The 25,909-nt window shown below is 40.9% G+C and overlaps 1 protein-coding gene across 1 annotated transcript in view; it reads right to left on the bottom strand.

The window, feature by feature from the left end:
• ECRG4 (ECRG4 augurin precursor) overlaps positions 1-25,909 on the bottom strand; it is a 38,839-nt gene that overhangs the window by 12,659 nt on the left and 271 nt on the right. The gene's annotated exons all lie outside the window — the stretch shown is intronic.

A 25,909-nucleotide genomic window follows, 5' to 3' on the forward strand; every position in this document is an offset into this window, starting at 1 on the left:
TAACCACTTTACCACCGGAGGATTTTGCTGTCTTCCGTCCAGGCCACTTTTTGCGATTCTGCGCTGTGCGACTTCAACTGACAATTGCGCGGTCGTGCGACGCCGTACCCAAACGAAATTTACGTCCTTTTTTTCCCACAAACAGAGCTTTCTTTTGGTGGTATTTGATCACCTGTGCGATTTTTACTTTTTGCGCTATAAACAAAAAAAGAGCGTTTATTTTGAAAAAATAACAATATTTTTAACATTTTTTTATATGAAATTCCCCCCAAAAAAGATGTAAAAACCAATTTTTTAAAAAATTTTTGGCCAATTTGTTTTATGCTACATATGTTTGGTAAAAAAAATCGCAATAAGCGTATTTTGATTGGTTTGCGCAAAAGTTATTGCGTTTACTAACAAAGGGAAAGATTTCTGTCATTTTTGGTGTTTTTTTTTTAACGTGTAATGGCGGCGATCTGCGATTTTTTTTGCGGGACTGCGACATTGCGGCGGACAGATCGGACCCTTGACTGACATTTTTGACACTTTTGGGGGTACCAGTGACATTACTGCAGTAATCAGTGCTATATATATGCACTGTTACTGTAAAAATGACACTGGCAGGGAAGGGGTTAATTTTATTGGAGAGGGAGGGGTTAATGTATGCCTGGTGCTTACTGACGTGTAGGGGGGGAGGTGACTGTGTGAGTCATGGACAGATCGGATGTCCAGCTATGCTGAACAGTCCGATCTGTCACTCCCTGTCACTATGGAGATCCCCGACGATCGGGTAAGAGCAGCGGCGATCGCCGCTGCTCCTCCCCTGGCCCCGACTCCCGCTGTGAATGAAAACAGCGGGAGCCAGCCTCCGGCGGCGCGCAAGCGCCGCCCAGAAGGGGGAGTGTCCAACGACGTTAATACTACGTCGCTGGACGATAACGAACCACTCTGCCGCAGTAGTATTACTGTGAGCGGTTCTAAAGTGGTTAAACATCCATTGTTGAGCATCTAAACATCAAAAAGAAGGATTCTTTATATCAATGGATGCCAAGAATGCCTTTGATAGAGTGATGTGTGATCATATAAATGCAGTCCTTACTCCAAAAGGTATGAGCCACACCCTGGCCATCAAAATTCTAGCTCCTTACTCCAAAGCCTGCACCAAGGTAAAGGTGAATGGGCACCATTTCAATGCTTTCACAACACATAATAGAACCTGACAGTGGTGGCCATTATCTCCATTAATATTTATACTCACTCTTGGGCCCTTTTTTTAGGTGCCTCTATGTGTACTCTGATATCAAGGGCTTTAAAGGATAAGTTCACGTTTGGGAACATGTTACATGCTCCACCCATTCTTAGGGTGGAACATGTAATATGTTCCCACTATTGCAAGCACTCCACGATTCACTGCCTCTAGTGACAGCGAACAGGGGATCTTCTCCCCGATCTGTCACAATTTAATAAAAAACGCATCAGTGCAGGGCTCCGCGTGCCCAGCCACCTCATTAATTCACAGAGGTCTGTGAATGGGAGAATTACAAACACCGACAGCCTTTGTGGCTGTTGGCTTGTTGTTCTCAATGAATTACCAGGGAGCTGTTGAGCACTCTAGGTAGTTCATTGTCTCTTCCCATCAGAGTGTAACTGCTTGCTCATACGAAGTATGAACAGACAGCTTACACAGCCACTCTGTGGGAGTCCTTCATGGCACCTGCAGTTTCCTGCAAAATGTGCTTTTATTATTTTTTTATAAAGGTGATCTTATCCTTTATTTATAGCAAGTAGAGAATATAAGCTAGCAACTTTCACCAACTATGTCTTATAGTTTTATAGGAATCAAATCTCATAAATCCCAAGTTAATACAAGCGTTAAAAGAGTTCCATCAACTCTCCAATCTAAAAATCGATTATTTCAAATCTTTTGCTTTGAACATAACCCTACCCTTAACACCTTAACAATGGTGCAACAGTGTCAATAAAACTACCCTTTTGTGCGGCAGAAATGTTTGCTTGCAACGATACCACGCTACATCAAGAAATTCTTCAAAATTACATCTCTCTTGGTTCAGTAGAGTGGCTGTATGTATTGAAGATAAATATAATACCAATGTTCCTGTATGTTTTTCAAAACCCTGCCAATACTTTTACCAGTGGATATTTTTCCTTCAATGCATAGAACCTTTCTGCTTTTACCTGTAATAACCCCACTCCTAAAATTAGCCTCACAAACCAAACGCACTAATCTTTCTGAAACAGGGCAGTAGTAATGGGCAACATATGTAAAGACCCACTTCCATTGTGATTGTACCTGCAAATATGATATTTCTTGAACAACCCCTTGAAATGGCATTGTTACACATGATTACCTACACCACTAGAATCAATATGCACATAAGAAACTCCTCAAAGATGTTTACTCTCCACTGTATACTCCAGCATGTTTTTGGCCCATCCTGCCCAATATGAGATCAACCTGCAAGGCTTGGGAAGTGGATCTAGATCTTATTCTAAAGGAGGACTGGGGAAAAAAAATAAATTCTACCCTCCATAAATGTTCCTTAAAAGTCTCAATTCAGAAGACTGCTTGCAAACTGGGTTCTAGACAGTATAAGACTATGTCGCTTGTACACAAGTTTTTACCCTCAATACCCAACAAATGGCAGAGTTGTAACAAAGATGTAGGTACTATACTGCACATATTGTGGCAGTGACCCTTCTTACCTCTTTCTTGACAAAAGTCTATCAAACTGTTGCTGCCATGTTGGGCAACTTATTGTACTACATGCCAGCCCTATAACGTTTACACCACTCTTCCATACCATGGAAGTATTATGCAAAATCTTTGACTATGCACATAGTCAATGCAGCCAGACAGTGTATTCCTATTCACTGGTGGTCACATCAACCTCTCTGCCTGAAGGAAGTGGTTCACTATGATAAACAAATCCATTGAAATGGAAAAACCAATAGCACTAAATTATTTAGATAAATACACCCAAACGTGGGTCTGCTGCATACATCACAGGACCACTGTTACTTTTAAACAGATAATGGCTTCTAAACTATAATACATAAACTGAGCTCCTATTTAAAATGCCTCAATCTGAATAGGGCAACACTGGGATTCCTATTCATGAGCACAGCATAATTGTCATGTGGGCTAACTCCCAGTACTCTTCGTCGGATCAAGGGAAGTCCTTATTTTACTCTTTCCCTCTCGTTAACGCTGACTCTTGCCTGAATATCCAGCCTAGATTACCATGTACAAATGATATCCACCTCTATCCCTTTTCTTTCCCTGCTCCATCAATCTCTACTTTCTTTATTGGCAGTTTGGCACCTTTTTATTCACACCCCTTTTTAGCACCATCTCCTTGAACATACCCTCATAACTCAATACACAAGGATTCCCAAAATCTCATGCTTCATCTGGTATGGACAGTGGAATGATTCAGTGGATGCCTGATGGGCTCACTTCATTACCCTCTTATCTCATCTTCTCAATAGATACCCTCTTCTATTCTCTTCTTGCCTTTATTTTTATACTTCATCATTCCATTTTGCCATAATGTGTTATCTTACAGTGTTACTAAGCCCACAACAGTAAATCAGTGTGCATATACAGTAAAGTATGCTTGTTATACTTATTGTGGAACCCAAGGGGGTAGTCTTCCTCATTGTGTAAAAAGTTTGATCCTGTCTTCTCTCGTCATCCTTGTTTTTAACTGTCCCCCACCCATCTCCTGATAGAACAGAGCCTTTGGAGTCACTCTGCACATGCTCAGTTTGGTGTGTATTGCTAGAGAGTTTTTTTTTTTTCTTGGGAGGGTGCATGTGATGAGCGCATGGCCAATCAGCACTGGCCAGACAGAGGGTCAGGGGTTCTGCAGCCTCATAGGACAGTCAGAGGATAATAAAATCTCCTAAAAGCTTTAACCAGACACTGATAGAAGTCACAAGACTGCTATATACTGCGGATGAGAAAAAGTATTTAGCAATTTATATTTACTAAATAATTGCATTTCCATGTTCTGTGTACTGTGGGAGACCGGATATAGAATGCAGGGTCCTAGGTTTAGTAACACTTTAACTTTTTTTAAATCTTCAAAAGAAATTGTTGTTAAAAAAAAACCCTTATAGATGTGCTATCCTTCTCCCTCATAATAGCATATATACAGTAAATGAACATATTTGCTACCATGTCCCTATTTATGACAAGCCTGTCCAAGTTTCCAAGTTTTAATAAAAGTATTATCTATCATCTTTATCATTGACATTATAAAGCCTTAGAAAACTGGAATTATGTCTCTAATCTTTTCTTGTGGTTACAGAATGCTAACGTCCATCTTTTAGAACTACTACAAGCAATGAAATAAAGACTAATCATGCTACACAATGCCATGTATTCTAGTGCGATAGCTAGTAGTAAGTGAATTTCTCCTTTCCTGATCAAGGTCATTTCTGATTTTTAATCCTCTGTGTCTGATCTAATCGGTATTCAATGTGTTCACAGCATTTTTTTTTTCCACCAGAAATCATCAAACTCTGGAAGTCTGTTTTCCGAGAAGGAAGGCTATATCAATGTTTTTCCCAAGTAACCAAATTGTTATTTACAGATAATAAAATATAAAAACCTGTACCTAAATATATATGAAATATATGTATAAGCCTATATACTGTATACATTTAGCGTATGTGTGCGGATTGTATAGATGGATGATTGTATGAATTTGGCACTGTTGCAAACATGGCACTGTTGCAAAAACTTTTATTAGAAACTAGGTCAGCCAGGCATTGCAAAGATTAACTGATGCATGAAACCTTGTTTTGTGCCACCAGGCAAATTGAATTTAAATTAGGGGACCAGTCCAGGGATGGACGGAAGAGTTGTTTGACCCCGTTCCAGATGTCATTTGATATCTTGATATATAGAGTACCATTGTGATATGTACAGTACTGTGCAAAATTTTTAGGCAGGTGTGAAGAAATGCTGTAAAGTAAGAATGCTTTCATAAACATACCGTATATTTTAATTGTTTATGTTTAACAATTTGTCAGGGATTTTGTAGAATGGTGTATAATTAACCAATTATTCCAAGCAGGGGCTAATGATCATCAATTTCATATGTAGGTTAAAATACAGTCATTACCTGAAATAGAAACAGCTGTGTAGGAAGCTTAGAACTGGGTGGGGAACAGCCAAACTCTGCTACTAAAATGAGGTTGTGGAAGACACTTTCATGTCACAGGTCATACACCATGGCAAGACTGAGCACAGCAACAAGACACAAGGTAGTTATACTGCATCAGCAAGGTCTCTTCCAGGCAAATATTTCAAAGCAGACTGGAGTTTCAAGATGTGCTGTTAATGCTCTTTTGAAGAAGCACAAAGCAATGGGCAATGCTGAGGATCATAAACGCAGTGGTCGACCAAGGAAACGACATGCAGCAGAAGAAAGACATGCTTACTTGCCTTCGATATCTGAAGATGTCCAGCAGTGCCATCAGCACCGAACTGGCAGCAACCTGTCACCTATCTATCTCCAGAGAAGTCTAACCAGAAGTGGTAGTCAAAAAGCTATACCTCTAACGTGGAAACAAGACTAAGCGACTCAACTATGCACAAAAAAAATAGGAAATGGGGTGCACTTACAGACTTTTTTTTTTGCATTTCCTTGTTTATGTTCTTTATTACATTTTTTAATATATAAGATTATATAAGGGTTTTGGTTTAGTGTTTTAGAATCCTTTCTTTTTTTGTGGGGGGGGGGGTCTTTTTTTATTTTAAATTTACTTTGCAATTGCCTTTTTTTTGGGGGGGGGGGCAGCAGCATGAACTTGTCACTGATACAGGCCCAATTCACACTAGTGAGGTAACCAGCATTTTACCACACTGGAAAACCCCGGTTACCACTAAGACACATAGGAATCTATTGTTTTTTTGGTGTCCTATTCACATTGAAACACAGCCTGGAGCTGCACTGCAGCGACTTGCAATAAAATGCAGACACAAAAAAGCCTTTGTGAAGGGTGGTGGAGCCCTCTACTTTTTTTCCTATTTGAATTCTTAGTCTGTAATCAAACAGGTTGTTTGCTTTGAATTGGGCCACCACCCTCAGTGACTTAGGGTGCAGAATGCTACTAGGTTTTTAATTTAAATGGGTTTAAGCTCTTATTCTGCATTAATAAAGTTCTTTATTTTATTTTACTTTGTCTGGTTGTACCCATAACGTCCATGAACTGCAGTCCAATCATCTTTTGGCTATATGTATAGAAGTTAGGGCTGCGCATCTTCACTTAGCTCACGATTCGATGCGATTACGATTATTAGGGTCGCGATTCGATACGATTCGATTCCGTGATGCATCACGATGCATCACGATTACTATGGGGACCCTTTTCTAAAGGGGGATCTATGGGGACCCTGCTCTAAAGGGGGATCTATGGGGACCCTTCTCTAAAGGGGGATCTATGGGGATCCTTCTCTAAAGGGGGCTCTATGGGGACCCTACTCTAAAGGAGGATCTATGGGGAGCCTGGGCCTGCCCTAAAGGGGATCCAGGGGAACTGAGCTCTAAAGGGGGATCTATGGGGACCCTGCTCTAAAGGGGGATCTATGCAATAGATCCCCTTTAGTGCAGGCAGGTCTCCAGTAGATCCTCCTTTAGTGCAGGCAAGGGCAGGTCTCCCGTAGATCCCCCTTTAGTGCAGGGAAGGGCAGGTCTCCCGTAGATCCCCCTTTAGTGCAGGGAAGGGCAGGTCCGCCATAGATCCCTTTTAGTGCAGGCCAGTGCAGGTTCCCCCATAGATCCCCATTTAGTGCAGGCCCCCCCCTTTAGCGCAGGCAGGTCCCCCCATAGATCCCATTCCCCTTTAGAGCAGGCCAGGGTCCCCTACCAATAGAGCCCCCTTGGAGCAGGCCAGGGTCCCCCTTCCACAGACCCCCCCTTAGAGCAGGGGGGGTCTACATGCTGGGGGAGCTCCCCATAGACATGTCTACACAGCACTACATATTTCCAGTGTCACTACTCAATGGTCTGATACCCGGACTCTTCTATATCACCTCCACTCCATACACAAGTCATAGCACACAACCTAACATGATTATTATTGCCATAAGACTCATATCTATAATAATGCACAGTACTCAGCATCCTGTCTTCTACAATCATTACTTAGGGCCAATTCAGTGCTGAGCGCCAACAAGTTCAAGTTCACTGCACAGACAGAGCAGTCCCGCTCTCCCATAGATAATCAGTGAGACTATCAGCACCGTGCCCACAGCTCTATGTATATACAGACGGCTCTGTCCTCCCACTGCCACCAGCTCACCTGCCCGGTGGTGCTCATGTCTCACGCTGTACTCCGACACTGTGCCAAGACTCTGCCAGGACTTCCCCTCCCACTCTATCCCGCTATATGAGACGCTATCCAGTAGCAGTCTCCCTGTGATGGCGCCCTCTGGCGCACGGAAGGACCCGAGCAGCAGCTCTATCACGGAGGAGCTCCGTGTTCCACAAGCCCGGCCAGCGGCCCAGCGCCGCCATGTCACTTCTGTCCCCACCCCCGGAACTGACGTCATTAGTAATCGATTTTTCAATCACCCCGAATCGATGCAGAATCGCGAAGGGTCGCATCGCGATGCATCGATTCGGCGATTATATTCAGCAGCCCTAATAGAAGTGTCCCTTTTGTGCATGTCAAATAAAGTTTGTACAAAAAAGGAGCCCTATGATGCGCACCACATCGCCCCCTACCATTGGCTCAATGCAGCTGGAACGGGCAGCTGCCGAGCAGTAAAATTGCTGCAGTTTAACTGTGCGCAGCTGTCCATTTAATATGAATGGGCCCAGAGACAAAGCAGCTTCCTAATATACAGTGGTAAAGTTTTGTGCACCAAATCACAACCAAAGCACCGCATCTTTATTTCCCCTTTTGTCTTAACTAACATTAAAGTTAGCCAATCTCATGTATTTAAAATGCCAGGCAGGCCTAAAGGTAGATGCATAAAGTCTGCACATAGAAGTAGTTTGTGACAAGCAGGTTTTGAAGGAAAAAGTCAGAATAAGGCAACACTGATAGACGGGGTGCTTTTTTTTTTTTCTGAAAGTGGCCATACTGTACAACTAGAACACACAGAGGAGGTAGTTGTGTGGCTCAGAAAGCCTTCTTCTTCTCTTCCCAGGCACAGAGCAGTCAAACGTCTGCAACTGCTGCAAATTTGCCCTCTTCTTGCTTCATGCTGCAGGAGGATGTGCAAGCATTTCTCATGTCAAATGCTAAGGATGAGAGCACCAGGAACATAGAGGGATTAGACATCAGGCAGGAAGCAGCTAGAGGCAGTGATATTCCAAGTGGGCTACAGTGATAAGAGGAGAGGGAATGATGAGATGATACACTGTAGGTGGGTGCCAGAGATTGGAGAGGAGAAAAGTGGAGGACAGGCAGAACAGCAGCAAGGGAGACTTTTATCTAGTTGAAAGTCCTTGCAGAGGATTCGAGGGATCAGCCATCCTATTCCACAAGATGGCACAGGTGCTCCACAGGTACAGGCCACTGCTATTTTCATGGCTGGTCCACAGAGCTCTGAGGTAGCGACACTGTTCTAATGTTTATTTAAAGGTAAAACCTTCCTTGTCTCTCCCTCTTACATTGTTTCTTAATTAAAGTGATTCTACAGCTTAAACATTTTTTAACCTCAATGCTTTCTTGCAATAATGTAAAAAATGTTGAGGCATCGGTTTTGGCCCCTCATCCCCCTTTTGCTTACCTGAGCCCTCATTTAATACAGTGCTGTGCACGTCTGCAGCTCTTTTCTCTACTCACTTCCATGTCTCACTGGCTTTGCTGGGGCACTGGAAGCCATTTGCTCCCTCTGCTGTCAATCAAAGTCAATGACAAGGGAGCAGGGGGTGGGGCGGAGTCCCACTGTCTGTGTCAATGGATGCAGTAGCGGGGCTCGGGAACAAGCACTCACAAGTATCCCAATGGGAAGTGTCTTCCCATGGGGGCACTGGACAGAGAGGAGGGGCCAGGAGCGCTGGCGAGGGACCCAAGAAGAGGCGTTTCGGGCCCCTCTGTGCAATTCTATTGCACAAAGCCGGTAAGTATAGATAGAGATGTTTCTTTTTGTTTTATTTTTTTCCTTTATAATCACCATGGAGGAGACTGGGGATTTTGTCTGCTTCTCCTGGTCAGTGCATGGAAAAGAGCTCAGTTCAGCCTCTGATCCCATGGAGAGAGTAGATAATTCTCTAATGATGGACAACAACATAATGAATGCTGAGATTAAGAGGCTTGAATTATTCTCAGAAAAAAAGATAATAAAGCTTCCCTTCTGGAGTGGATGGAAAGGTGTAATAATAATCTTTTAGAGGTTAATTGTCAGAGGAAATATGGTGGCCCTCCTGCAGACTGAATTGGAGAAGCTCCTGCAATTGGGACAGAAATATTTATTAACAATATTCCTCAAGAAATCCATGATGATAAATGAACTCCACTTTTTCAGACTGCTGGAACAGTGTATGTGTTTTATCTTATGATGACTTTTGTAGTGGACAGATCACACAAGTGAAAGCCAAACACCTGACAGACAGCATGTTTAATGTACTTTGTGTATATGTGGGCTTGGTGCCGGATTGTCTGGGGTGGACATTTCCGAACTAATCAAAGTTTGGGTGCCTAGCTGATAATTCGATTACTGTTTGATTTATTTACTGTTAGATGTTAGTTGTTTGCTGTTGATTAGCTTACTGCTAATTAGATCACCGTTAGCTGGTGGCTGTTCCTTAGATGTAGTGATGGTATTACTGTTTACAGTTTGCATTGTTTGGGATAATGTGATCAAACTCTTCTCTGATTTCGTGTGGTAACAATTCTGTGTGAATTTACAATAAAGGGAAAGTTTCAGTTTGCACCTAAGCTAGTGTCATCTAGTTCTTGCACTGGTGCAATGATCAGCTATAATACCTGGTTCCTGGTTCTGGAGTTGAAAAAGCTATATCTTGGTGGAAGCACCCAGCACGGTACCAGTCGGTCTGTCACAAAAACAATGCAATTTTTATTTCAGCCTTCTTCATCTCTCCCTCTTACATTGCTGCCCAGCTAAGAAGGTTACATGCCCACCAACTAATGTACAATATGTGTGGCTATTGAAATAATACACTCTGTTATTTCAGACTAAAAACTGTCTTTTCTCTCTGTCTTAAATTTTGGCGTAACTAAGGTGCTAAATGCTGCTCAGCCACTGTACATTATGTATGACTATGTTATTGACTCTAAAATAATACACATTCATTTTTATTTCATAATAATAATAATACTTGTCTTTACATGTAATTCTGTGGTATGATCAAGCTGCTTACATACATTCTAATGTTTATTTTAGGATAAAACTGGCCTTGTCTTTACTTTTTATATTGCAACCTAGCCCAACTGCTTACGTACTGTCCAGCCTCTGAACTACATTTGTGGCTATTGTTTTGCAGATAATACATCCTAATTTTTATTTCAAAAACATGTCTTGTTTCCTATAACTTGTAGCCTATTGAAGTGTTCACACACTGTCCTCACGGTAGCCAATTTTTACCAAACAAACAGACACACAAACCAGAGCGCTATTTGAAAAAGTGACAACAAGATGGTGCTGTAATGTGCTGATATATCAGTTCATTGTAATGGAATCTCACAAATCAATCTTATATTCAAAATATCCAAGGGTGAACATTTATTTAAAGGGTAACTCCACTTTCGTGGGGGGAAAAAAATAGCAAATAAAGAATAAAATAAAGGAGCGTATACAATTGTAACAGGAATCCTCTGCAACAAAATTGTCCTTTTTGGTGAGATTCTCCCAATAGAAACACGCCTAAAGGGATGCAGGCTCAACAGATTTGCTCATTAGTACTCTTCAGCTGCACAGCTGATTGATAATTATGAAACCACTCCCAATAGACCCACTCAGCACAGAGGAACAGAGGAACAAACAGTGATTTCTTCAGAATACCAAAAGGTAGGAATCTGCAACAAATGTTGTTATAAGCCTTGCAATGTACATAGATTACCCAGAGGAGAATGTTTTTTTCCCTCAACAAAAGTGGAGCTATGTTTTAAGTGCAAAGAATGGCATCAAAAGTCTTATAGGTTAAAAAAAGTTACAGTGGTAAGCTTGCATAAGCCAGTGTAGTGGGGGCAAGAACATTAGATGTTGCATACCGGCCCATCGATTTGAGGATCACCAAGGAGAGCAGTAGGTGTGTAATCCAATCGATGTTATGCCCAGGGAAACTCCAGGGAGCTCCAAGGGGATAATTTCCAGGAAAAAGATGTAATAGGAGAGTAGTAGCTGGCCACCGACCCACACATTGGACGTGATGTCACGGCGACCCGGAAGTGGCCTATCAGGAACTACTAGACAGCCAGAAGGAAGTCACAGCCACTGGAACAGAGAGAGGCTGTGGCTAGCAAGCTACCAAGTTACCATGGCAATGCATTTCGCAGCCCTGCCGCTTTATCACAGCCCTGTGACACATCATCATTACATTGGATATGTAGTACTTAGCAACTAAAAGTAAACAGCCAAGGAGAAGCCGCCTGCAGGGAATGAATACAGGAAGTTGTGGAAAACGGCAGCTCACAGACAAGCAACACTCACATCATGAAAGGACATTTTTTTTTAAGTAAGATTATATTGGATTGTTGAAATAACTATTGTATTGCTGTTACAATGCTGACGTTATAAAATAGAAGTGTATGCTGTGACCACAGATCACCTTTAAATTCAAAGGTTTTGGACTTTAATCAGGTTTCAAAGAACACTTTACAAACCGAAATAGGCTATATTCGCTGACCTCTAAACAATTAATATATTTATATTACAAATATCCTGCAAAAAAAGCATAATAAACAAGATGACATTTCCTTTGGTGGTAGCTACATTTAACAGCTACATTTGTTTTTCTGTTTATTTACTTGCTTGTTTACTTGTTGAGCATTCAAATAGGGTGGCGAAGTTGAACACATTTTAGAATAAAGGTGATTTGGTTTGGAATCTCCCACATTAAAAACAAAATGTGCGGTTCACTATTTAAATCCCCTTAGAGACCATGCATGATTCTAAGTTTTGGACATCTGTTATACTAAATTGGAATGAGTGTGACTTTTGACTTTATTTTTAGGATTATGAAAAAAAATAGCAAATACATGGATCTGTGGCAGTTTGTACTCCTTGTTGCAAACTCAGTCACCCTAAATAAAGCATAATAAACAAAAGAGTGATAGTTGGTATAAAAACATTTATAATTACACCAGGCAGCACTAGTCTCATTGGTTCAAATTCGAACCACGGCACTACTTACACATGTTTGCATGTTCAATTTCATCCACCTCAAACTCGCTCATCCACGTCTTTATGGACCTTGCTTTGTGCACTGGTGGGCAGTCATGTTGGAACGGGAAGGAGCCATCCCCAAACTGTTCTCACAAAGTTGGGAGCATGACATTTTCCAAAATGTCTTGGTATGCTGACGCCTTAAGGGTTCCTATTCAGTGGCAAACCCAGCCCTGAAAAACAACACCACACCCTAATCCCCTCTTCCACCAAATGATTTGGACCAGTGCAGAAAGCAAGGTTCTTAAAGACATGGATGAGTGAGTTTGGTAAAGAGAAATTGACAGAAGGCGCACCAGCCTAGCGCATTATCTTTAAAACAATTTATTGTAATAGACATGTATACACATTATACTCACAAAGCGATTATGAAACACGGGCAATAAGCAATGAGGGACCACCAGGGGTCTCCACTGGGCATGCGGAGACCCCTGGTGATCCCTCATTGCTTATTGCCCATGTTTCATAATCGTTCTGTGAGTATAATGTGTATACATTTCTATTACAATAAATTGTTTTAAAGATAATGCGCTAGGCTGGTGTGCCCTCTGTCCATTTCTCTTTTCCAGTATCTGCTTTGTGCTACCATGACCCGTTGAGAATGGCAGCACAGCCTGAATTTACTACAATTTGACCTGAATCGCATTTTCACAATACCAGCCGCATGGCCACCCCTCAAGCGCAGGAGTCATTTGCTCTTTGTACATGAGTGAGTTTGGGGTGGAGGAAGTTGACTGGTCTGCATAGAGTCCTGACCTCAACCCGATAGAACACCTTTGAGATGAATTAGAGTGCAGACTGTGAGCCAGGCCTTCTTTTCAACATCAGTGCCTGACCTCAAGGATGGGCTTCTGGAAGAATGGTCAAACATTCCCATAGACTCCTATCCACTCCTAAACCTCGTGGACAACCTTCCCAGAAGAGTTGAAGCTGTTATAGCTGCAAAGGGTGGACCAACTTAATATTGAACCTGGGATGCCATTAAAGTTCATGTGCGTGTAAAGGCAGAATTGAAGTAATTACATACACTATATTAACAAAAGTAATTTAAAGTGCTGCACAAACTGACAGCACTATATAAGAACCTGTAATAAATAAAATTGCCTAATATTAAACCAAAATATATGTAGCATTTATTGTTAACAAGCTGTTAACAACCATTGCATTTGTATTGAGAGAACAGCTCAAAGATCTTCTGGTGTATATGACCATTATGTGATAATTGCTACCTGTGACATCTTCTGTTCACTCTCTCCAGACATATTCATCGCAGTATGGGTTGCCTGCAGTAAAAATGTTCGGATAGTTAATCCTGCTTGTGTTGCTTGAACACTGGCATTACTTTTTCTGATATTCAGTTGTGCAGGTATTTCTGCGTGTCTCTAACTCTGCATGTGCCAGCCACATACAATGCTACAACAAAGGTTGCCACTTTTCACTTTTACAAATTATTGGTAAGGTAAAGCTGTGTTTACTTTACCTAACCATATGCAAGAGAAAAAAATAAAAACTGAGCTAACTGAGCTAACAAATTCACTCCACACTAACAAGCATTTATGACCAGCTAATTAAGGGTAACTATGTTGTCATTGTTGGAAGACAACAAAATGGGTTTGGCTGTCTAACAGTTCCTCAGGTTTGTGTCCAGGCATTAAGCAGGAACATAGAACAATACTAATCAAGCATACATTGGAAGGGGTAGACAGAGCTTCAAATAAATGCTAGATCAATGATGACAACAATTAAGGATGACCTAGTGTATCTGGGTTCAAATATCAGGGTGTTCATCAAAGCAAAAATTGCAAATTTTAATCTGAACCCCGTTGAAGTCTAGGAAGGCAAATTTTGAAAAATAATTCTAGTAAATTTCAAGACTAATAGTAAAAGGAATTTTCAATCAAAGTGTATTGGCAGCTTGGCACTGCCATAGAGGACATACAGTCAGGTCCATAAATATTGGGACATCAACACAATTCTAATCTTTTTGGCTCTATACACCACCACAATGGATTGAAATGAAACAAACAAGATGTGCTTTAACTGCAGACTTTCAGCTTTAATTTGAGGGTATTTACATCCAAATCAGGTGAACGGTGTAGGAATTACAACAGTTTGTATATGTGCCTCCCACTTTTTAAGGGACCAAAAGTAATGGGACAGATTAACAATTATAAATCAAACTTTCACTTTTTAATACTTGGTTGCAAATCCTTTGCAGTCAATTACAGCCTGAAGTCTGAAACGGATAGACATCACCAGACACTGGGTTTCATCCCTGGTGATGCTCTGCCAGGCCTCTACTGCAACTGTCTTCAGTTCCTGCTTGTTCTTGGGGCATTTTCCCTTCAGTTTTTTCTTCAGCAAGTGAAATGCATGCTCAATCGGATTCAGGTCAGGTGATTGACTTGGCCATTGCATAACATTCCACTTCTTTCCCTTAAAAACTCTTTGGTTGCTTTTGCAGTATGCTTCGGGTCATTGTCCATTTGGCTGAATATGAGCAGATAATATTGCCCGAAACACTTCAGAATTCATCCTGCTGCTTTTGTCAGCAGTCACATCAATAAATACAAGAGAACCAGTTCCACTGGCAGCCATACAAGCCCACGCCATGACTCTACCACAACCATGCTTCATTGAAGAGGTTGTATGCTTTGGATCATGAGCAGTTCCTTTCCTTCTCCATACTCTTCTCTTCCCATCACTCTGGTACAAGTTGATCTTGGTCTCATCTGTCCATAGGATGTTGTTCCAGAACTGTGAAGGCTTTTTTAGATGTTGTTTGGCAAACTCTAATATGGTCTTCCTGTTTTTGAGGCTCACCAATGGTTTACATCTTGTGGTGAACCCTCTGTATTCACTCTGGTGAAGTCTTCTCTTGATTGTTGACTTTGACACACATACACCTACCTCCTTAAGAATGTTCTTGATCAGGCCAACTGTTGTGAAGGGTGTTTTCTTCACCAGGGAAATAATTCTTCGGTCATCCACCACAGTTGTCTTACATGGTCTTCCGGGTCTTTTGGTGTTGCTGAGCTCACCGGTGCGTTTCTTTTTAAGGATGTTCCAAACAGTTTGCTATCTCTCTGATGGGTTTGTTTTGTTTTTTCAGCCTAATGATGGCTTGTTTCACTGATAGTGACAGCTCTTTAGATCTCATATTGAGAGTTGACTGCAACAGATTCCAAATGCAAATAGCACACTTGAAATTAACTCTGGACCTTTTATCTGCTCCTTGTAAATAGGATAATGAGGGAATAACACACAACTGGCCAAGGAACAGCTGAGCAGCCAATTGTCCCATTACTTTTGGTCCCTTAAAAAGTGGGAGGCACATATACAGTATAAACTGTTGTAATTCCTACACCTTTCACCTGATTTGGATGTAAATATCCTCAAATTAAAGCTGAAAGTCTGCAGTTAAAGCACATCTTGTTTGTTTCATTTCAAATCCATTGTAGTGGTGTATAGAGCCAAAAAGATTAGAATTGTGTCAATGTCCCAATATTTATGGACCTGACTGTATACCAATGCAAAAAACAAAAGTTTTAAAATGCTGTACTGTGGTGGGAGGGCCGTTCTTTTAATGCAACTTCAAAGGTGACATGGAAAAAATACCAATCCTTTGAGCTCCATGTTTGGGAGATGCCAGGAAAAACTGCATATGATGTTACAGAACAGTATAATTCTCAGAGACACTGCATGCTGATATCACATATATACTTTGACATTACGTACATAGGCAGCAGCACTCCAATTTGATTCATTATAGAAAATTCTTTTTTAATGTCTGTATGACCACAATGCCCTTACATGGATCAAAATTTGACCAGTCTCTGCTGAATCAGATGAATTCCGATCCATTTCCTTTCCTTCGCACCTTCAGCACCCCAACATTCCCTGAACTCCTCTGCCTCCTGCTGCCTCTGCCTCACGGGGATGGAGGCAGTAGATGAAGTACCCTGTTGGCCCTAAAACAGCAGAAAATACTCCTCAGTCTATTACACCAATCAGTGTGTGTTCCAGCAGGAACACCTGAGGGATTATGTCACTAATCCCCTCCTCCTCGCAGCTTGAATGGTGACAGTTGGCAAGATGCTGCCACTGAGGTGGGGAAAAGAGCCCCAGATCCCCAGATCCCCAGATCCTAACCTCGTCTCACACAAATAGTCGTTAATGGCCTGTAGCTGTTGGTGCAACCATTGCAACATGGCCAATGCAGGCCTGGGGTAAATAGCAAGGGCCCACTGCCCCACCAGTTTCAGGACATGTGCTCATTCTTAGTAGCAATCTGGTAAAGTCAATACAGAGGCAGGAAATCAAAGCTGGCTGAAAAAAAATAAAAAGACCACCTAAGTCAATACCAGAATATTAGACAAAATATACTGAAGCCTAAAGTGATTGTTATTTTAATAGAAAAAAAAAAACGAGACTTTACAAACATGTTATACTTACCTCCTCTGTGCAGTAGTCTTGCACAGGGCAGCCCAGATCCTCCTCTTCTCAGGTCCCTGGTTGGAGCTCTTGGCCCCTCCCTCCCGTTGAATGCCCACACAGCAAGCAGCTTGCTATGGGGGGCACCGGAGCTGAGCTGCAGCTTTGTGTAGCCATTCAGACACAGAGCTGCCATTCGGCACTGCCCTCTCTCTCTCCTGATTGGCTAACTGTGTTTAGTTGACAGCAGCAGGAGCCAATGGCGCCACTGCTGTGTCTCAGCCAATCAGGAGAGTGAATCCCACTGGACATCGCTGGATAGAGGGGGGGGGGGCTCAGGTAGGTAATAGGGGGTAGTGGGAAGGCTGTTGCGCACATAATAGCGCAGATAATGGAGAACAAACAAGAGAATGGGAACACAATGGCGAACCCAGACACAAACTAGGATCAGAAGGCTAAGCCTACCATACAAAACAACAGTGCAGAGCTAAAATAAACAAATATTATAGAAAGAAAATACATGGAGAGCAAAACACAGAAGATCCCAAATGGTGACAGAATGTGCTTCTGAATAGATCTTGAAGGTGATTTAGGTGCAGATCCAGATCCTCAACCGCAAGTAATACTAGCAGCTCACCTCACTAAAAGATCCCTGAATTAACAGATGGGTCAGACGCACATTTCCCCTATGGGATGTGTGAAGAAAGAGGATGGAATCTTGTGTGGTAAATAAAAATCCACTGTGCCAGGAAGCAATCTAGGGACCGGACGAACTGGAAAACCACCAACCTATCCTTTCCTTTATGGTGACCTGGACCAGAACTCATCACATGCGACATGCAAATAAAAGCATATATTACATCCCAGGGGCTGGACTTAATCAGCAGATATGGAATCGTAACAGACACCCACTTGCAGACATTCAAAAGTTAAAATTTAAAAAAGCAAAGAGTTTCTGTCCTTGGTGACTAATAAACCACATAAAATACATGACTTGATTACATGTTTCCACTACAGGTGTTGTTTACATGTTAGAATGTGGATGTGGTCTACAATATGTTGGAAAGACTTCCAGACCCCTCCATATTTGCCTGGGTGAACATGTAAACAACATTAAAAAAGGTCTTAATCTAAAATGTCTGGAGACATTATGCGTTGGGGGGGCTAAATTCTGGGGCATTGAAAGAGTTCAAAAACACTGGAGATGGGGCAATTTCATTAGTCAATTGAGCAGCCGGGAAACATATTGGATCTATGAAACAAAAGTTTCTGTCCCTGCTGGCGTGAATGTGGATTTCGATTTAAAATGTTTCATATCTGATCGATAATGTTTTCTTAATTTTTTCTGTACTGTAAGGATGACCGCGGATGCAAAAATTTCTAGTGACTTTTTTATTATTCTGATATTTTTTTATAGTTGTAATACATGATTTTATATATATATATATATATATACACAGTATATATACACACACACACACACACATACTTTCCCTTAAGGTTTTTTTATATATGTTTATATTATGTGTTGAATGTTTTTAAATGCCTCAGTTAGAATAGATGGACAAATGTGTTGATTTGTTCTTGTCCCCAAAGTGTTTTTTTATTTATATATTTTTATAAAAATATATTTTTTATATACATATTTTTAGTCTTTATATCAGATGTTTTGGTTCTGTAACGAGTTCTTGGCCGATTGTTATCTGCTGACTCGTGACTATGTAGAGCCCTTTGATGTGGACACTTCCTGGCTGTGCTTGGATTGTGTATAGTTTCCTTGGTGATTTCATCACATGAAAAGGCCGCGGACACTTCCTGGCTTTGCTTGGTTTGTTGCCATGGTGATCCCATCATGTGAGGAGATGTTTTGGGTCCACATCTTATCGTGGTGTCTGTTACGATCCCGTATCCGCTGATAAAGTCCCGCCCCTGGGCCATATTGCTTACAGAGTAAGAGAGGAGTCGTCACGTGATTAAAAGGCACATGATACCTATTAAGCATTTTATATTTATTTTACATGAAATAAGATATACTTTGGAATATATGCAACAGGATTGTATGAATTTTTGCACACAGATAAATTCTTTTAGAGGTGAATAATTACACACAAGCACTTTAATATATTTTAAAACACCCTGAAGAGCATCACAACCCCCCAAATTTATCAGTCGTCATGTGATGTCACCCGCCTTCATCCCCTGATTGGTTTGTATCTTATGCTGGTTTACCGAACACTGGGTCGCAGTGCCTTACTTGTAAGTGTAAATTTATTTAAAAGAAAAAGGAGTTTGTCTAGGCAGAGAGCACTATATATGCTTTTATTTCTTCTAGTGCCAACTATAGAGCACATTTTAAACTGCAATCCTGCCTTAAAATGCTTCCAGTTTATGTTCATATTTATCTAGTCTCTTTTTATCCTCCGTTTTACCCAGCAACCCACAAATCTGTAGTATGCTTTAGCAACACTAAGTGATGATATAGTAAGTTCACTCAATTCCTACTACCTTGCCGCTTCAGATCTGTAAATTTTATTGCATATTTCCATGAGGATGTCATTTAGAATCTTCATGACACCCAATTGCTAAGCATTCCTGCCCAAACATGTTGTCTGGGAAATCACAAGAGCATTGCTTGTGTGAGTTTGCCTTCAGTTGAGGTCTTTCCACCTGCAAAATTTACTCTTTAGCATATTTTCATTTATTTATATGAGTAGCTATTTATATTTAGATACTGATAATATAAAATGGTAACATTTCAAGATACAACAGAGACAAGGATCCTCTATTTACAGAGAAATGCAGCAACACACAGAGTTAAGTAGTATTTTAGACAATCTCTCTTTGTCAATGCTTTTACAATAGTGAATATTACAATATTTGTTACTTGGTATGAACCTTTACACCAGCCTCTCTCAATCTTTTTACCCCAGTGGAACTCCTGAAATAATAAAGGAACCATTTCTAAAACCAATACAACGGGAGACAATGTTAGATATGTCCCTTACATTTGTGGCCAGTGGGAGGAATGCCCTTTGTACAGTGGTGGTTATAATCAGAGGCGTAACTAGAACACCTTCAGGGCCCTGGTGCAAGAAACCATGAAGGGCCCCCGGACCCCTGGCCGGGGCCCTTCCCTTTAAGCCTGGGGCTCTTCCCACTGATCCTGGGGCCCTTTACTCTCATTTCGGGGCCCTTTCACAAGTTCTGCACTGGGCCCCCTTCCTGCCATCTTGGGGCCTCCCAATGGTGGTGGAATGCCAGGGCCCCGGTCACAGATTTGACCATTGCGATCCTGGAAGTTCACCCACTGGTGCCAGTCGTTTTTATTTTTTGGTATTTTAATTGTATTATTTTTTATCATTTTATTTTATTTTTTTACAATGTCACTGACTATGACTCTGTCCATTCAGAAAAGGAAGGAGCTGATAAATTACATATTTACCGACCTCTTCCTGGTTATCTATTGTGAACCATCCCCTTCAGCAGCCAGCAGGAGAGGGGAGGGAGCACAGTGGGGGGGGGGCAGCACAGTAGGGGCGGAGGACCAGGGAAGCACACAGGGGCCCAAAGACAGCAGAACACAAGTGAAGTGGATAGGAGGAGTGGTGGGGGCAGCATACAGAGGAACCAATCTCCTCCATTTTCCTCATGCAGCTACAGGAGGAAAAAGGAGGACAGTGATTTCTCTACATGCTGCCCCTGCCGCCCCTCCTATCCAGGTGTACAGGGGAGCTGCATGGACCCCCTGGAGCATGGGGCCCGGTTGCGATTGCAACCCCTGTAGTTACGCCCCTGGTTAGAATGCACTCCTTACAGACAGCTACAATTATTATTGGTGTCCTGCAGCTGGCTTTGCCAAGTGAAGTTGGACCTGGAAAAAATGTAGGCACCATAAAATGGGAGGTCAGTCACAGCTTGAGGAACCCCTAAAAACCTCTGATGAACCCAAGGGTTCCACAGAACCCTGGTTGCGAAAGGCTCAGTAAAGGAAGTGAGATCACTGGTATCATACCTTTGTAGGGCTCTCAGGATAATTCTGTTTATTCCTGGATTACCTGGTGAGCACCAAACTGGTTCACATCTAACATGTATGTCTTTTATTTAGATGTTGATATTCATTTTTTATTTGACAAATTGATTGAGCTTATAATTAAACAGAAATACTGGATCTGGGTAGGTACAGGTAGGGGGAAACTCTTCATAAGATCTTACACCTTTCCTGAAAGGCCAATAGTTAAGTTATTTCATGGCTCTGACACAGTCAGATATTGTTTCTCTTGGCTTTTCCCTGAGTGAGAAGTCAGTCTAACAACTCCAGCCAAATTCTCCATAACACATATAGAAATGCAGCTTTGGGAGCATGACAAACTTAAACAGCCTAAAACTGAACAAGCCAATAATGATCACAGTGGGGGAAAAGAGCTATAAAAAGATATTAAATGATTTCATCTTTTGTTTTCAGGCCAAACTAAAATTATGAATGTACTTAGCCTTAACCAGTTCCCACCTAGGCCCATTCTGACATTTCTCTCCGACATGTATTGAGGTCATTGTAGCCGTATTAGTGCACTTGCGACAGAGACGATTGAGTACTGTCCATGATGCTTTTTTTATTTGCACTAACATACAATTTTTCAGGATTGAGTACTGCTTGGATCTTGAAGAAGGGGACATACCCGAAAGCTTGTCCTGAAAAATTGTATGTTAGTGCAAATAAAAAAATTATCACGGACAGTACTTAATTGTCTCTTCGACATGTAAAAATCTGTATTTTTGTTGCTAGAAAGTTACTCAGAACCCCCAAACATTATTTATGTTTTTTTTTTTTTTTGGCAGAGACCCTAGAGAATAAGATGGTGGTCACTGCAGTTTGTTATGTACCATGTTATTTATGCAGAGATTTTTCAAACACATTTTTTTTTTAAAAAGCTCTGGTGGACATTCCTGCAGTCAGCATGCCAACTGCACGCTCCCTCAAAACCTGCGACATCTGTGGCATTGTGCTGTGTGATAAAACTGCACATTTTAGAGTGGCTTTTTATTGTGGCCAGCCTAAGGCACACCTGTGCAATAATCATGCTGACTAATCAGCATCTTGATATGCCACACCTGTGAAGTGGATGGATTATCTCAGCAAAGGAGAAGTGATCACTAACACAGATTTAGACAGATTTATGAACAATATTTGAGAGAAATAGGCCTTTTGTGTACATAGAAAAAGTCTTAGATCTTTGAGTTCAGCTCATGAAAAATGGGGGCAAAAACAAAAGTGTTGCGTTTATAATTTTGTTCAGTGTATATATGCAATATCCACAAGGCAGCGTGTTCTGTTGAAAAACAGACTTAATGGCCAGATCATAAGGTGAAAATAAAAGAAAGAAGGCCTAGGAAACAAAATGCAGTCACCACATCTAAAAAGTGGTAAGCTATAATAAATACATGGTTCACTTTTGGGGTTAATACAGCTTTATTACGTCAACAAATGTATTTTTTTAAATGCACGCAGTGTAAGCAGTTGAATTTGACTTGGTATCAGCCTATTGAAATCCACTATACAGCTTGTACAGTAGAGCTCATAGAGTAGGAGGAAGAATCAACACAAACTACTACTTAGGTGTGCTACAGTGCAGTGAACATACTATTAGGAGGAGAAAATTGAATGACAAAGTGATAAGCCAGTCAGTGTGCTGCCTCTGCTTTCACTGTCCAGATATAGAGTTGGCGTAGGAACATGTAAGTGAAAGTGAAACTGCAACAAGAAAAGATCAGTTCCCTTGTTCCGTGAAAAAACCATACCCGTGAAAATTCCCTACCCTCGTCACTTCCGGTGCACCTACATCGCACCTACGTCATGGAACAGCTGAGGAGCTTTCTAGTGCGCATGCTCGGAGGGTAGGGAATTTTCACGGTAGTGTGTTGTAACGTTACACCGCATCAGCTGTTGCGTCGGTTACATTAAAACATCTCGGCTGCAACATGAGTCATCTGCGCTCCTACCCCTGTCACTTCCCTGATCTTGGCTACTAAATGTAAAAGCGGTGGCGGGACTATGAAAATATAAATCACAGAGCCGCAATCTCCGTCATTTAGATTTCATACACCCGCCGCCGCTTTTACATTTAGTAGCCAAGATCAGGGAAGTGTCAGGGGTAGGAGCGGAGATGATTTAATGTAACCGCCGCAACAGCTGATGCGGTGTAACGTTACAACACACTACCGTGACAATTCCCTACCCTCCGAGCATGTGCAATGCTAAGCTCCGCCAGCTGTTCAATGACGTATCCGGAGGTATGAGCATGCGCACTGCTACGCTGCTCAGCTGTTCCATTACGTTTCTGCCAGGAAATGACGTGAGTATGGAATTTTCACGAGGTATGGTTTTCTAACGTTACACCCTGCCTGCTGGACAGGGCTGTGCTATGGGCAATGCTGTGTAAACTTTAGGAAAAAATGGACAGAAATACAAATCCTTTAGCAGGTAAAATGGATCTCATATATGTATTTCATCTGCATACTATTTGCCTAGACTTCAGCTGTAAATCTTAGGCAATCCACTATTGTTTCTGAGCCCTTGTATAAAGTATACTTTTATATAAAGTGTAAACCCACTAACGCAAAAGCCCATTGTATTACAGCAAATTGTATTTTTAGATTAATCACAATTAGTTTGTTAAAAATATTTACCTTTTTTGTTTCATTCTGCAGTCAGTTCCACACAACCTCATTCATGTTCCTCTTTCCCATAGTGAAGGGTGTGTCTGTTTAGCGGGGGGATAGACAGCGAATAATGTCACACAGCAGGGATGTCCCTTCTGTGATCCACGCTCCTCTTGAAAAAGGAAAGCTCTGATTGGCTAATGGTTCTCAGACTTTTTGCAGGTGTAGCAGGGGACGTGGCAGCTAAACCATACCTCCCAACTTTTTGAGATGGGAATGAGGGACACTTATTAGCAAAAGTATGTAGGCATAGGACACACACCCTGCCACCCCCCCCCCCCTTAAAGGAGAATTATACAAAAAAATGATTCATTAAACCCACAAGTGCCTTTTTTACCACCACTATTCCTTTATATTGGCTTTTGAATTGAATTTTACAAATGCAGTAATTTAGAAATGGGATGAAAGGTTTAGCACTGGGAAACACTTTTTGAAAGATAAAAAGTGCATTTCATAAACAACTATATAGATTAGCCCAAAATAAGGGACAAATGAGGAGGAAGGAGGGACAGAGGGACTTTTTCTTCCAAATCAGGGACAGTTGGGAGCTATGGCTAAACTGACTTCAAGATATATAGGCACGCCAGGCACTGGCAGGGCATCTTATATCTGTAAGGAGGAGGCACTGAAAACTGACCACACCAGCACGGATCTGTTTCCCTGCTTGGTGTGGTCAGATTGCAAAAGGAAAGAAGTGGGACTGGCAGGATCACCAGGTGTTTGCAAAGGTATCATGTAATCTTTTTTTCTTAGTTTGCTGTCAAACAACAACATGAAAAGATAGGCACATATTTAAAAACATAAATGTTTGGGGTACCATATACTTTAATATCACATTTCCATTGTAATCTCTGAAATGTCAGCCCATGGCTAGAACAGAATATATTAATAATCGGGCATACCACAATATCATATTGTTTAAACAGGCTAAACCTGATAATGGGCAATACGCTAAACATGTAAGGATACGTTTTAATTATTTCATAAATGAAGTAAGATCTTTGATGCCAGGTTACTTTATATTACCTATCAACAAGAAACCTGCAAAATGATTTTTTTTGCTAGGTAGTTAGTTACCCATCATGGTTCTTTGGTGTAATATAATCCATCCTGGGTAAAAAGTGTCAATGTAATGCCATCCAAAGTTAATAGGAAAGATTATACAGTTAGACCTCATTTATAATATATGTTAACCTAGATATGAAAGCACTGAGACCAAAGCAATGTTCAAGCATTTGCTTAACGTACATTTCTCTGAAGTTGTTTCCTTGCCCCTAGCTATGCATTTTTCCCTTCTGTTCATCTCATGAAAGTAAAGTAGCTGCTGCAGGTGTTGCTTGCTGTGCAGTTCAGTCAAAGATAGTCTGCAGTGCAGAATATGACATCCCTGACAGCAGGCCATTAGAGGAAATCTTTCACTCTGACTGAAGGACATCACGATTGTTCAAAAGGTGAATTTATATTCAGCTATACACTATACACAAAAAACAGAACTGAGCAGCAGTATAAATACTGGGATAATGCCGTTTTTAAATAGAATAGATTTCACCCAGGTAAAATTAACATATATTTATTTTAAAAAATTGTCATATTTAAACAAATATAATAAATAATAATTATATTTAATAATAAAAATAATATTGTGGTACAAGACAATGCTGTAACCTATAGCATCCAATCAGAAATAAGCTTTCACCAATACGGCCCTACAGTTGTTAAAGCTTTTGCCAAGCAATTATCACCAATGTGAAAGAAACGTGGCATGATCCATTCACAATGTACAACTGCTTAGAGACACTTTGCAGAATGTAAAAGATTCTGTCACTGTGTCGGTGCCAAATCTTATTCTACAGTGTTATTGTAATTGCTGCAGTGGGTTGTGGCACAACAATTGGAGTATAGACAGTTCTCAGTCATCTACCTCCAGATATAGCGTTTGATTGGTGCTACCTATTACATAAAATTGTTTTTTTTTTTCATTAGAGATCCATCATCTTCTTCTAAAGCTCATTGTTATTTTGCATGCATACATATAAAAATATACTTCCATGAGAGTTCTAACAACATACATTTAAATAAAAAATAAAAAAACTGTGTAATGGTTGTGGCCAACATTTGCTCATTCCATTATTAAATAGTGTCTTTCACAAACAATTTGAGATGTAGAATTATTTAATAATTTCAACTAAACTTTTTTATATCTTGCAATGTCCTATTTTAATTTAAAAAAATTAATGTAATATGAATAGCAAAACATTATATAAGTAAATTCCGACAAAATAATCCACACTGGGTACACTGTGGTGAAGGTAGCTCAGTGCTTCCCACACTGTTTTATTGCTGCCTTGTTAAACACATCACCAACTTGCAGTATGTAAAATTCTA

The sequence above is a fragment of the Pelophylax lessonae genome (genome assembly GCF_965119305.1).
Source record: "Pelophylax lessonae genome assembly, chromosome: 2".
Lineage (NCBI taxonomy): Eukaryota > Metazoa > Chordata > Amphibia > Anura > Ranidae > Pelophylax > Pelophylax lessonae.